Source organism: Schistocerca serialis, chromosome 6 (assembly GCF_023864345.2).
Source record: "Schistocerca serialis cubense isolate TAMUIC-IGC-003099 chromosome 6, iqSchSeri2.2, whole genome shotgun sequence".
NCBI lineage: Eukaryota > Metazoa > Arthropoda > Insecta > Orthoptera > Acrididae > Schistocerca > Schistocerca serialis.
Window position 1 is genome coordinate 375,983,681 of NC_064643.1, and position 14,628 is coordinate 375,998,308.

The 14,628-nt window shown below is 46.1% G+C and overlaps 1 protein-coding gene across 6 annotated transcripts in view; it reads right to left on the reverse strand.

The window, feature by feature from the left end:
* The window catches only part of LOC126483871 (sorting nexin-24-like), a 91,969-nt gene that overhangs the window by 57,998 nt on the left and 19,343 nt on the right, over positions 1-14,628 (reverse strand). For 2 of the 6 annotated variants that reach the window (XM_050107108.1, XM_050107109.1), the window contains exon 2: positions 652-694. The gene's annotated coding sequence lies outside the window, so the exon portion shown is untranslated. The remainder of the gene's footprint in view (positions 1-651; positions 695-14,628) is intronic. The other 4 variants (XM_050107112.1, XM_050107113.1, XM_050107110.1 and 1 more) reach the window with 2 other exon arrangements.

Below are 14,628 nucleotides of genomic sequence, written 5' to 3' on the forward strand. Positions count from 1 at the left end.
TACTTCAGCCAGAAAGTGATGTCAAGTAAATAAATGACTATTCTGAGAAAGGAAATCAAGATTTAGGGCATAGCCAGATCGACATCAAGTGCTTCCACCAACAGAAAGAGGGTATGAGAAGGCAGGATAGTCAGAGATGAGACACTGCTGCACAGGGAAAAAAGTATGTGCTGCAATAGCCTGGGACACCATGCTCACAATACAGGTATTCACAAAAGACCTGTGGGCCCTGGGAGGGGGAGAATAGAATTTAAAAATTAGTGGAGTAGATGATGAGCCGGAATGAATTTTCATGCTGGACTGTGTGTCGACATAAAATTTTCTGTTAGGTTAAAACTGGGTGCCAGACCTGGATTCAAGCCTGGGAAGTTTGGAAGGTAAGAGACAAGGTACTGGGGAAAGCAAAGAGCTGTGAGGATGGATAGTGATTCGCACTTAGGTAGCTAACTTGGTAGAGGCATAGGTCCCCAGATTTGAGCCCAGCACATAGTTTCAGTCTTTTAGGTAATGAGAAATTCTAACACTACATGCAGAAGGCAGTACAGCAATAAATTTTACATAACTGAGTAGGTTCAAAATAAATAAAAATGAATTTCTTGCATAAAATTATACTGGGAGCAATATTACTCTTATAGTAATTAAGTGACTTACCAGAGTGTATTAGACATACCAGCTGAGAATGATGATGCAGCTACTGAAAAAAGAACAAAAAGGGGAAAATGGTCAGAATTAACAGCACAAAAATAAAATGAAACAGTAAGCAATGAATTGTTTCAAATAACCAGTCTTTCAATTTTTTTTCCTGTATTGTGCTGATCTCAAATCTACAGAATTACTACACACTACATCACTTATTTTATCTACTTTGGATATTGTAATCTCTGTCCGCTGTTCTATTTTACCCCTCTATTCTCCTTTCACCACCAAGGTAATTTCTGGATGCAGTAGCATATGTCCGGCTAATACATTGCTTGTTCTGTTAATGGTTTCCAGACAGGACTTCCGTCATCTACTCTTTTTTTTAAATTTCGTTTAGTATTTTATCTGCATCAAATTTTGGAAAAGAAATGGGAATACAATAAACCAGTTCATAATCTCTTCATAGATTTCACAAAAGCATATGATTCAGTATTGCAGTCAAAATTTTACAGAATTCTTTTGGAACTTGGAATTCCAAAGAAGCATGTTAGACTTACAGAAGCGAGTTTGAAAAACACAAAAGGTAGAGTACGCATGGGAAAATTGGAGTCAGAAGAATTTGTAATAAAGAACGGACTTAAGCAGGGAGATGCCCTGTCTCCACTACTCAGCAAATGCGAATGCGTTAATCAAGGCTAGTGAAGATGTAGGTCTAAGGATAAGTGAAGACAAAACTAAATATCTGGTTACTACTAGAATGCCAACAGCAGTAGATCAGTAAATGTTAAGAGTTGGAGACATGCAGTTTGAAAAAGTGAACACATTTAAGTATCTGGGCGTGGACATCACTTCGAGAAATGAGATTGAATCTGAACTGAAGAAGAGATTACGGGCAGGAAATGCGTCCTACTTCTCACTGAATAGATTGCTTTCATCACGGATATTGTCTAGGAACGCAAAGATTAGAATATACAAAATTATTATTCTACCAGTTATGCTGTATGGGTGTGAGACTTGGTCTCTCATTGTGCAAAATGAAAAGCTGTTTGAGTATTTGAAAACAAAATTTTGAGGAAAATGTTTGGAGCAAAAAGGGATGACATTATCAGAGAGTGACGAAAACTGCATAACGAAGAGGTTCACGAACTCTATTCAAGCCCTGACATAATCAGTATTATTAAATCACGTAGGCTGCGAAGGGCGGGTCACATAGCTCGAATGGATGAGGCCAGGGCAGTGCGCAGAGTACTGGTAGGGCACCTAGAAGGAAAACTTCCTGTGGGGAGGCCGAGGCGTAGATGGGAGGACAATGTGAAGGCTGATTTGAGGAGCCTAGTTATTGAAGGTGAATGGAAGGAAATAGCCCAAGACAGGGACAGATGGCGAAAATACGTTGCTGCGGTAATGGACTCTCGAGTCCGGTATGACCAGTGAGTAAGTAAGTAAGTAAGTATTTTATCTGCCCACTAAATTTTTAAATTTATTCTATACTGTCACAGTTCAAATGCTTTTGGTTTCTTCTTCACAGATTTCTAATAGTGCACATTTCACTTCCCTGGAAGAGCGCTCTTATTGAAGAAATCTTCCTTCACATGTGCCAGTCTAACTCCACTACTTTCCTTGGTTAATACATTCTAAGTAATCTTGCTTTCTAGATTGGACAATTCATTCACTTCTTCCACTACAGTGTTCGATGGTTGGACATTAACGGACTAAACAGTGAGGTCATCTATTCCTTAGTCAAGAGGGAGTTTATCTGGAGTAAGTGAGGTCTGCCAAAAATATTAGCGAATTATGGAAGTATGTAGGAATAGTAAAGGCGAGGAACTGAAATCAATGTTGATGCCAGAGCTGAGAAATAATGTAAGGAGTTTATATGAGTCAGACCAGTGAGGTGGTCAGAGCAGACAAGGGTTCTCTCAGGTCTCATCTGTGGCAAAAGAAATCCTACCTGTATCGGACTTCTTTCACCTCCCCCCCCCCCCCAATACCTCAGCTAACCTAATTAAGAGCAAAGACAGTAAATGCCTTGTAGCTGGAAGATTCTTAATAGTAAAAATGAGGAAGCTAGAAATATCATGGACATCAGTTGGACTGACTACAATAAAATCAAGTGAGAGAAATAATCAGGTCAATAGATCAGTGGGTCCAAGCAAGTATCCCTGAGGCTTTGCATATGACTTGGGGCCATACAATACCTTAGAACAAAACCCATTTTCACAGTGAAAACAGGGAACCAGCTTAATTGCCCACAAATCGCCTGCCAAAGTGAGAGGCAAGGAATTTAGAAGACCACACTTAGCATGGATAGCCAAGAGGAGGAGGAGGCATTCCAACAGGATGTGAGCTACTATCTGTAAGGCTCCACAACCACAACACGAGGGTAAAATAAACTATGAGTTAATCTGGTATGACTGACACAGAGGTGACATAAGATGGTGGGTCCTTCTGGGAGAAATGGAAGGAGTAGTGTCATGTAGCAGTAGTATCCTAAATAGTGCAGGGTTTATTAGAGGGGACTTTTTTTTTTGTTTATGGTTTTAGGGCGCAAAACTTCTATGGTCATTAGCGCCCAGCCCGTGACGTAGAAAACAGGAAAAAAACGAAATTTAAAATCAGCAGCAATGGGAACAAAGTCATAAAATTTTAGAAACTAAAGGCAGAAGGAATGCTTAAAAATCCACTATAGAAAGGGGTTGGTTGTCCCCAAAAAAAGCTTCAAACGACTGACGTCATTTCACTGTCACTAATAAACTGTAGAACGCGGTCAGCTGAGCGCGTGTCATCTGCTAAAATCGACGATAGATCGGGCGATAGCTGTAGACGGGAGCGTAACGGATTAAAATAGGGGCATTCAATTAAAAGGTGTCTGACCGTCCACAGCTGAGAGCAGTGGGGACAGAGTGGGGGAGGATCACCGCTTAAAAGATGTCGATGACTGAAAAGACAGTGCCCTATCCGGAGTCTAGCTAAAATTACCTCCTCCCGACGACGCGTTCGGGAGGAAGAGGTCCAAGCGCAAGGAAGGGCTTTCACTTCCCGCAATTTATTATGGGGAAGTGTTGACCAATGCGCATGCCATAAATGAGCAACTTCGCGACATAAACCGCTCCGTAGATCGGTAAACGGAAGAGACTGAATAGCTGGCCGAGGAAGAGAGACTGCAGCCTTGGCCGCTATATCGGCCGCCTCATTCCCACAGATACCAGCGTGTCCCGGGAGCCAGAGGAACGCCACTGAGACGCCCCCCAGGTGGAGCAAGCGCAGACAGTCCTGAATCCGGTGGACCAGAGGGTGCACAGGGTAAAGAGCTTGGAGACTTAGGAGAGAGCGGAGAGAATCTGAGCAGATTACGTACTGTATCCGCTGTTGGCGGCGGATGTAGTGGACAGCCTGGAGAACAGCGTAAAGCTCCGCAGTATAAACCGAACACTGGTCGGGAAGCCGAAAGTGATTTGGGGTGTCGCCAACAATATAGGCACTCCCTACACCTAACGATGTTTTCGAGCCGTCGTCGTAAATAAATGTGGCTTCCGTCATGTGTGCACATAGAGCAGCAAATGCCCGACGGTAAACAAGTGTAGGGATACCATCCTTGGGAAATTGACATAGGTCTCTGAGCAAGTCGATCCGGGGACGGAGCCAAGGCGGTGCTGTACCCCAAGTTGTCAAGAAGGTTTTAGGAAAGCGGAAGGAAAGAGAATGGAGCAGTTGACGGAAGCGGACTCCCGGGGGTAGTAGGGAGGAGGAGCGGCCTGCATACCCGACATCAAAGGAGGCGTCGAAAAAAAGGTCATGGGCTGGATTAGCAGGCATGGAAGACAGATGGTTAGCATAACGACTCAGAAGGACTGCCCGCCGATTGGACAGCGGAGGTTCAGCAGTCTCAGCATAAAGGCTTTCCACAGGGCTGGTGTAAAAAGCTCCAGACACTAAACGTAATCCACGGTGGTGGATAGAGTCGAGACGCCAAAGAATAGACGGCCGAGCAGAGGAGTAGACTATGCTTCCATAATCCAATTTCGAGCGCACTAAGGCGTGATAGAGGCGGAGAAGGACCACTCGGTCCGCTCCCCTGGAGGTACCATTCAGGACACGGAGGGTGTTAAGGGAACGCAGACAGCGAGCCGAAAGATAGGAAACGTGGGAGGACCAGCACAGTTTTCTGTCAAACATAAGACCCAAGAATTTAGCGACGTCGGAAAACGGAAGGTTGACAGGACCTAGATGTAAGGAGGGCGGAAGAAACTCCTTACGTCGCCAAAAATTAACACAAACGGTCTTACTGGGTGAGAAACGGAAGCCGGTTTCGATGCTCCACGAGTGAAGGCGATCAAGACATCCTTGAAGACGTCTTTCAAGAAGGCTGGTCCGTTGAGAGCTGTAGTAGATCGCAAAATTGTCCACAAAGAGGGAGCCCGAGACATTAGGAAGGAGACAATCCATAATTGGATTAATGGCGATGGCAAACAGTACAACACTCAGCACGGAGCCCTGGGGTACCCCGTTTTCTTGGGAGAAAGTACGGGAGAGAGTAGTATTCACCCGCACCCTAAATGTGCGCTCTGCCATAAATTCGCAAAGAAAAAGGGGTAGCCGGCCTCGAAAGCCCAAAGACAACAGTGTGCGGAGGATGCCTGTCCTCCAACAGGTATCGTATACTCTCTCCAGATCAAAAAATATTGCTACCGTTTGGCGTTTCCGGAGAAAATTGTTCATGATATAAGTGGAGAGAGCAACAAGATGGTCAACGGCAGAACGATGCTTTCGGAATCCGCATTGGGCTGGTGTTAAAAGACTGCGGGATTCCAGCCACCAAGCTAAATGGTAATTCACCATACGCTCCAAAACCTTACAGACACTACTCGTGAGAGAAATGGGGCGATAGCTAGAGGGGAGATGTTTGTCCTTTCCAGGTTTCGGAACAGGAACGACAACAGCTTCCCGCCATCGCCTGGGAAAGGTACTGTCGGTCCAAATTCGATTATAAAGGCGAAGGAGGTAACGCAGGCTATGGGTTGATAAATGCAGCAACATTTGGACATGGATACCATCCGGTCCTGGGGCGGAGGAGCGAGAAGAAGAGAGGGCATGTCGGAGTTCCCGCATGGAGAAAACAGTATTGTAGCTTTCGTGATTTTGAGAGGAGAAAGCAAGATGTCGCACTTCCGCTGCACGTTTCTTCGGGAGAAACGCTGGCGGGTAATTTGAAGAGCTCGAAATCTCAGCAAAGTGCTGACCCAATGAGTTAGAAATTGCGACGGGGTCCACTAAGGTATCATGCGCGACAGTGAGCCCAGAGACCGGGGAGAAACTAGGCGCGCCTGAGAACCATCAAAGCCGACTCCAAACTTCCGAGGAGGGAGTGAAGGTGTTAAATGAGCTAATAAAGAATTTCCAGCTTGCCTTCTTGCTATCGCGGATGACGCGACGGCATCGCGCACGGAGCTGCTTATATCGGATACAGTTGGCCAAAGTTGGATGGTGACCGAAAATGTGAAGAGCACGTCGCCGCTCACGTATTGCGTCACGGCATGCCTCGTTCCACCAAGGAACTGGGGGGCGCCGGGGCAATTCGGAGGTGCGTGGTATTGAACGTTCCGCAGCTGTGAGAATAACGTCGGTAACATGTGTGACCTCATCGTCGACGCTGGGAAAGCGACGGTCATCGAATGTCGCTAGAGACGAAAAAAGTGTCCAATCGGCTTGGGCAAACTTCCAGCGTCGCAAGCGCATATATGGCAGTTGAGGCTGCAGTCTAAGAACACATGGAAAGTGGTCACTCGAGTGTGTATCATCAAGGGCGAACCATTCGAAGCGCCGAGCTAGCGGAACAGTACCGACCGCAAGGTCCAAATGAGATAAATTTGCCGTGGAGGCAGACAAAAATGTGGGGACCCCAGTGTTGAGGCAGACTAGATCCGCTTGGTGGAAGACGTCTAACAATAGTGAGCCACGTGGACAAGGATGTGGAGATCCCCAAAGCGGGTGGTGGGCATTGAAGTCCCCAACCAGCAAATAGGGGGGTGGAAGCTGATCAAGAAGATGAAGGAGATCAGCTCGTGCCATTGGTGTAGACGATGGAATGTATACCGTACAAAGAGAGAACGTGTATCCAGAAATTGAAAGACGGACGGCGACAGCTTGGAAGGAACTGTTTAAGGGGATTGGGTGATAATGGAGAGTATCATGGAGCAGAATCATGAGTCCTCCATGGGCTGGAGTGCCTTCAACAGAGGGGAGGTCATATCGGACGGACTGAAAATGAGGGAGAACAAAGCGGTCATGGGGACGCAGCTTTGTTTCCTGAAGACAGAAGATGACCGGCGAGTAGGATCGTAAGAGGATCGACAATTCATCCCGATTGGCGCGAATGCCGCGGATATTCCAGTGGATAATGGACATAGGGTGAACAGAAAATGGAGGAACGTGACCAAGGGTGCTGTCAACTCAACGACTGCTCAGAGCTTGCGACCGACAGCATGGAATGGCATTCAGTCGAAGGCAGAAGATCCTGATCCATAGGTTGGTCAGGAGCAGCTCCTCCCACCAACGATCGGCCAGTTGACCGGCCAGCAGCAGTGCGCCTCGGCGACACAGAAGATGGCCGAGGGCGATTTCCGCCAGGTGGTGCTGTAGATGGGACACGCCTTGGCGGAGAAGGAGAGGAACTGTGTTTCTTCGTAGCCTTCTTGGAAGTATGATGTTTAGATGAAGGAGGAACCGATGGTTGTGAAGTTGCAGTACGTAAAAACTCTTCATGAGAATGCTCTTTTTTCGAAGACTTGGCGTCTGACTTTTGGGCTCGAGATTTAGCAGAACCCGACGAAGGGTGAGCCATAGAGTGGGCAGGCGAAAGTGGTGAGGTTGAACGGGCGATCTTTGCGCTGGCCGATCTGACGACCGTGGTACTAAATGTGAGGTCGCAAGTCTGCGTGGCCGCCTCCTTTGTTGGCCGAGGAGAAGCAAGGACAGTGCTGTATTTTCCTTTCTGAGGCACGGTGGGCTGTCGACTGGCGAGTAACTTTCGAGCAGCAAAGGTCGACACCTTTTCCTTCACTCTTATTTCCTGGATGAGCTTTTCGTCCTTAAAAACGGGGCAATCTCGAGAGGAAGCAGCGTGGTCACCCATACAGTTGATGCAGCGAGGGGATGGAGGTGGACAAGCACCCTCATGGGCATCCTTGCCACACGTAACACATTTGGCCGGATTGGAACAGGACTGGCTGGTGTGATTGAACCGCTGACATCGATAGCAACGCGTAGGGTTTGGGACATAAGGGCGAACGGAAATTATCTCATAGCCTGCTTTGATTTTTGATGGGAGTTGAACTTTGTCAAATGTCAAGAAGACAGTGCGGGTTGGAATGATGTTCGAGTCAACCCTTTTCATAACCCGATGAACAGCCGTGACGCCCTGGTCAGACAGGTAGTGCTGAATTTCTTCGTCAGACAATCCATCGAGGGAGCATGTATAAACGACTCCACGCGAGGAATTTAAGGTACGGTGCGGTTCCACCCGGACAGGGAAGGTGTGGAGCAGAGAAGTACGCAGCAATTGTTGAGCCTGGAGGGCACTGTGTGTTTCTAACAACAGGGTGCCATTCCGTAATCTGGAACAAGACTACAGGACCCGCAATTGCATCGACACCTTTCTGAATAATGAAAGGGTTGACCGTGGAAAAGTCGTGACCTTCGTCAGACCGAGAAACAACAAGGAACTGTGGCAACGATGGAAGAACCGTCTGTGGCTGAGACTCAGTGAACTTACGTTTGTGAGCAGACATAATGGAAGGTGAGGAAACCATTGCGGAAGAATCCCCCATGATTACCCGCGTCTCCAATGGCGCGCTCCTCCCTTGTGGGGGCCCTCACCGAGGGCACACCCGCCTTAGGTGATTGTTCACACCTCAGGTCACACCTCCTGACAAACGGACGGAGGGACCAATCGGCACTTTCGGAAGGTATCAGCTCGGGTAATCACTCCTCCCTGGGCCTGGCCGTTACCAGGGGGTATGTACGTGTCCTACCTGTCTACCCGGGGCGGGGAATTATGCGTTACCCCGTCACCGGCTACGCATGGAAGTCCGTGGGTCGGCCTTCAGACACGCACAGGGAGCAAAAAAGAGAAAGGGAAAGGAAAGAAGAGGGGGTTTCAAACGCCGCAGCGAAGAAAAGGGCAAGGAGAAGAGGGAAGGAAAAGAGAAGGACAGAGGAAGGATGAGGACTTTCAAGTCTAGAAAGCAAGGAATTTGGAACAGCTTCGAGCGTCCGTCTCCGGACGTAGGCACAAACCATACTCCCATAGGGGGAGAAAGGGAAGGAAAGAGCCAGAGGTGAGGGGGGGGGGGGGGCGAAGATGGGGGACGGGGAGGGATGCGGAAAGGGAAGGGAAGGTATGCAACCCGGAAAGGAAGGAGGGCCACATTAGCTCCGGGTCCCGTGCTCGCTACGCACGTGTCCACAAAAGAGTTGTGGACCCCCTGGGGGGATTAGAGGGGACAGTAGCCCACTGAATGTTCCATCTCAGAATGAGGAAAGAACTTACTTCACTTGCAAATCTGCACCTAGGATTGTGCGGTCAACCAAACAGTCAACCAGTTCATTCCCTGGGGTATCCACATAACTTGGGACTCAGATACAGACAACTGAGTCCACAGCATGATTAAGGTCAGAGAGAAGGTCATGAATGGAAACTATCACAGGTTGACAGCAGTAACATTGCTCAATACCCTGTAAAGGGCTCACTGAGTCACTACAAATTAAAATGCTGTGGAGAGAGGTCTGATTAATAAAACATAGGGCTCTCTTAATGGCTATCAGCTCCACTGTGAAAGCACAATCATTTCCTTCCAACAGATTTCTTTTTTTGTCGCGTGGAAGATGTACAAGCATATCACAGCCTATCCAATGTTTCAGAGGTCTCAGTGAAAATGACGGTTCACATTGATAAGCCTGAAGAATCAAAAAAAGGAAGAGCTGCCAAAAAGTTGGTCAGTTGGTTTGTAGATTAAAGGGACTAAACTGCAAGATTATCAGTCCCTTTTTTCTTAGTCACACAGGTCTCGGATGAAAACCATACCCCAAAAGAATGCTACCACCTGAGATCAGAGGAAGGAACAAAATGCGTAAAACTGTGTGTGTAAGCACATTGAAGCAGAAAAAGAAAGTATCAAGTCAAAATGGGAAACATTAACTAAAAGAAAAAAAAAGTGGCACAAGGTATTACAACAATACAGCAGACACTGTTAGCTGGCTGATAGCAGGAATAAGAAAGGATGAATGAGCCACTCTGAAACACACTAAAATCGCCAGCCTAAAAGCACAAGGCAAGAGAAACAGAGGTGGCCTGAAAGATGAGGATAGGGCACCCACCCTTAAACAGAATGATAAAAACCCCCTTCACGGATAAAACTTAAAACTATGTTAGCCACTGGTGCATTTTCACTTAAAATCGAAGGATGCACATCAGGGAGATTGCAAGTCCACCGCAGGGTGGCTACATCTGGACAATCCAACAAGATGTAGAGCACTGTCAAGTTTGAACCACAGTGACACTGAGGTGAGTCTCGCAATGTTGGAAGTAACAGAGTCAACCAAGTATGGCCAATGCAGAGCCGGCAAAGGCTAATGGCATCCTTGTGAGAGGCTCATATGGAAGACCTCCACACATTCGTTGTCTCCTTTATCATACATAACTTCTCCGGCAAAGTCAGGGAGCGCTATTCTATACTCCAGAGCCCAAAAATGTTGCAGCAGAAAACCAATCGAAAATCAGATTCCGGTAAGCCGATCTCCAGACTCTGATTACAAATAGCCTCTTTGGCTAGCCTGTCGGCTAGTTCATTTCCCAGGATTCCGAAGTGTCCCGGGGTCCATAAGAAGTCCACAGGACGTCCATATTGTTCGAGGATGTAAATGGACTCTTGGATGGTCATTACCACAGGATGGTGAGGATAGCATTGGTTGGGAGCTTTTAAAGCATTCTAGGAGTCGCTACAAATGAGGAAGGACTCCCTGGCGCAGGAAAGGATATACTCAACAGCACGAGATGGTTACCAGCTCTGCATTGAAAACACTGCAGCCATCTGGCAAGAAGAGCAAGTCATTGTGTCCTGGATGAGCATAAGCAAACTCCATGTAATCATCAACCATCAAGTCATCTGTGTAAACTACCTCTGAATGCTGGGATGCATCAAGAATAGAGAGAAATAGGCGGCGGAGGCTGCAGGATGAACTGAGGCTTTTGGAACTTGCGATTGGTCCAGACGAAGCTGTGGTCGAGATACGCACTACGGAGGTGTATGTGAGTGGAGCCGGAGGAGAGATGGCAGAGGGATAAGGGACCGGACACAGACTGCAATTTTATCCCTGAACTGGGCTGTCATTGCAGGAGATGGATCACCGTGTTAGGGAAAAGTAGATGGTGATTTGTATGTTTAGGCAAGCTGTCCATGTGAGAGAGCCGTGTGGGACCCTATTGTCTTGGATATGGTGGGACCTGAGTGAAGCACAGACTAACTCTGAAGGTGAGGAGCCTAAAGAAGTTCTGTATAAAAATCACGAGTTGGACTGGAGACTCCAACTCATTTAATGTAATGAGGACGTGGTGTTGCCAAGTCGTGTCATAGGCTTTTGTCAGATCAAAAAAGATGGCAGTGCGGTGATGACAGTGGGAAAAGGCTATTCGGATGGCAGACTCCATAGTAAGTTGTCGGTGGTGAACTGACCTTCGCGGAAACCAGCCTGATGGGGAGCCAGAAGGCTCTGAGACTCACAGGGCCAACACAACCATCTGCTCACCATATGTTTGAGCAGCTTGCACAGAAGGTTGCTGTGGCTAGCAGGGTCTTAACAGGTTTTAGCACTGGAACAATGATACTTTCTCACCACTGAAGTGAGAATTCGCCATCGCTCCAGATGCAACTGAAGATGGTAAGGATGTGATGCTGGTAATCCGCTGATAAATGTTTAATCATTTGGGTCATTTGGGGGTGGACGTGGTCTAGCACAGAGTTTGTGTCAGGACAATGTGCAAGGGCATATTCACCAAACAGAGTACTGTATGGTTCAAGACGTCATGTAGTAAAAGATAAGCACTTTTCTTCCACCCACTGTTTTAGGGTACAAAAGATGGCATGGTCTCAGATGCAGAGGTTCGATCATAAGGCTCAGCAAATCCTCTGCGATTGCATCTGGATCGGTACAGATAGCTCCATTTAAGGAAATCCCAAGTATACCAGCAGGTGTCTGATATCCATAAAGGCGCCTGATCTTAGTCCAAACCTTTGTGTTCCGATGGTGGAGATGTACCATCTACAACACTCCCACTTCCATCTTCTGATTATTTGACAGACCCAGGCACAAAGCCGCTTGAAGGCAATGAGGTGCTCCATTAGTGGGTGCCACTTATGATGTTTGAGAGCCCACTATGCTCTATAATGGCCACAGTGATATCCGGTGACCACCAATGCAATGTCTTCTGCCAGGGGCCACCTGAGGAACAAAGGGTTGCCGATTCAGCTGCAGAAGCAATGGCTGTAGTAACATTGTGGATTGCCACATCGATGTTACCAAGGAATGGAGATTCAATGGCGATAGTAGAGGCGAGAGCAGAAAGTGGTCACTACCATACAAGTCATCGTGAGCTCTGCGCAGTGTACAGATGGTAGAAGGCCAGGACTATAAACAGAGATCAATGGTCGAGCATGTGCCTCGTAAAATGAGAGGGGGCATCTGTATTTAGGAGGCAAAGATCAAATTGAGTTAGTAGATGCTCAAATCTTCACCATGGCCAGGGTTGTGGGTCCTGAAATGACACAAAAGTAGGGAAGGTGGGGTGGGGTTGAGAAATTAGTGCAGCCAATACATTTTGTGTACCTCACTATCAGCAGGAAGGTAGATGTTGGAGGTGGTGATTTCCTGTGTTGTCCTCACCCTGAGAGCCACAGCTTCTAGGTGTGGCTGAGGGGCCGCTGGTAAGGGGCAAAGGTAAGGGGACATACCTGACATCCTGTTACAGACATTATTATTTTTGTAATACCCCTGATAGCCATGAAGAGCAGGGGTTTGCACTCCTGAAAAACAGAAAGCAAACGTAATGCTTAAGGGAGGACGTTGATGAAATTGACCAAAAATTTTAATTTTCAATTTATTTTTTATTTGTTAATACAACTCATGGACAATAAGTTCCCAAAGTTTCAATGTTGAAATCGCATCCAAAGTGCCTGAAAGTTAATTAAAAGTGTGACGCAGCCTCCCTGCCATGCCCACGTTTTGAAGCAGCACTTCAATTCCAGCTCAGTGAACAATGATTCTGTGTATTCAACCAAACGTGTGTGGGATACATCTACAAGGCTGTGATACATACTCTTTGGTTTTATAGATCATCTTTGTCTCTGTTCTGTATCTTATATACAATAACAAACTAGCTGCATCATTTATGACGAAGCAATTCTTTTTTTGCTTTGTGATACTGATGGAGATTTATACAAGTGTTTGATTCTTTCTTCATTCAGTTATGCCACGATCACAAAGAGAGTATAAAAAACTGGATAAACTGCATTTGAATAAGTTAGTGAATGGAAGATGTGAGAAACGACGACAAACCAGCAATGAGGCTACATCTCTGCAGCTGAAAATTCAGTTGAAGACCTGGTAAAGGAAAGAAGACAGACAACAAGAAACCAGAAGAGAAACCTTGAAGGGAAAGACGACCCAGAGTACAAATGTGATGCCTTCTGAAGAAGTGACATAAGGAAAGAAGTTAGGTTGAACTTTTAATTGCGTTTCCTGAAAAGTTTGTTTTTTAAAGTTTATGTACCTTTTTCTCAGATTCTATGAATGCTAGAATTATGAAATTTTGTACACATATTTCTGTAAATCTATTAAACATTGCCTCACGAGCAAATTTTGAAATTCTGATTGCAAGCCGAGATATGGGGCAAAGTGCTTGAAATTTTGCATGAATTTAAAATTGTACTTGTGGAATTATAATTAAAAAAATATGAAAATTCTATTTGACCTATTCCAAAAACCTCATGAGAGAAACTTACAACATATAAAGAGATGAAACAGAAATTTTTGTAGAACTCTCTTGGATACTTTGAGAAAATGGAACATACATTTTTTTTAAAATAAACTTGAAATTTCATTTTAAAAAAGTTGAATATATATAATCATATATGTAAATGTCCTACCCCCATGAATCACGGACCTTGCCGTTGGTGGGGAGGCTTGCGTGCCTCAGCAATACAGATGGCCGTACCGTAGGTGCAACCACAACGGAGGGGTATCTGTTGAGAGGCCTCCTGAAGAGGGGCAGCAGCCTTTTCAGTAGTTGCAGGGGCTACAGTCTGGATGATTGACTGATCTGACCTTGCAACACTAACCAAAACGGCCATGCTGTGCTGGTACTGCGAACGGCTGAAAGCAAGGGGAAACTACAGCCGTAATTTTTCCCGAGGGCATGCAGCTTTACTGTATGGTTAAATGATGATGGCATCCTCTTGGGTAAAATATTCCAGAGGTAAAATAGTCCCTCATTCGGATCTCCGGATGGAGACTACTCAGGAGAACGTCGTTATCAGGAGAAAGAAAACTGGCGTTCTATGGATCGGAGCATGGAATGTCAGATCCCTTAATCGGGCAGGTAGGTTAGAAAATTTAAAAAGGGAAATGGATAGGTTGAAGTCAGATATAGTGGGAATTAGCGAAGTTTGGTGGCAGGAGGAACAAGACTTTTGGTCAGGTGAATACAGGGTTATAAACACAAATCAAATAGGGGTAATGCAGGAGTAGGTTTAATAATGAATAAAAAAATAGGAGTGCGGGTAAGCTACTACCAACAGCATAGTGAACGCATTATTGTGGCCAAGATAGACACGAAGCCCATGCCTACCACAGTAGTACAAGTTTATATGCCAACTAGCTCTGCAGATGATGATGAAATTGATGAAATGTAAGATGAGATAAAAGAAATTATTCAGG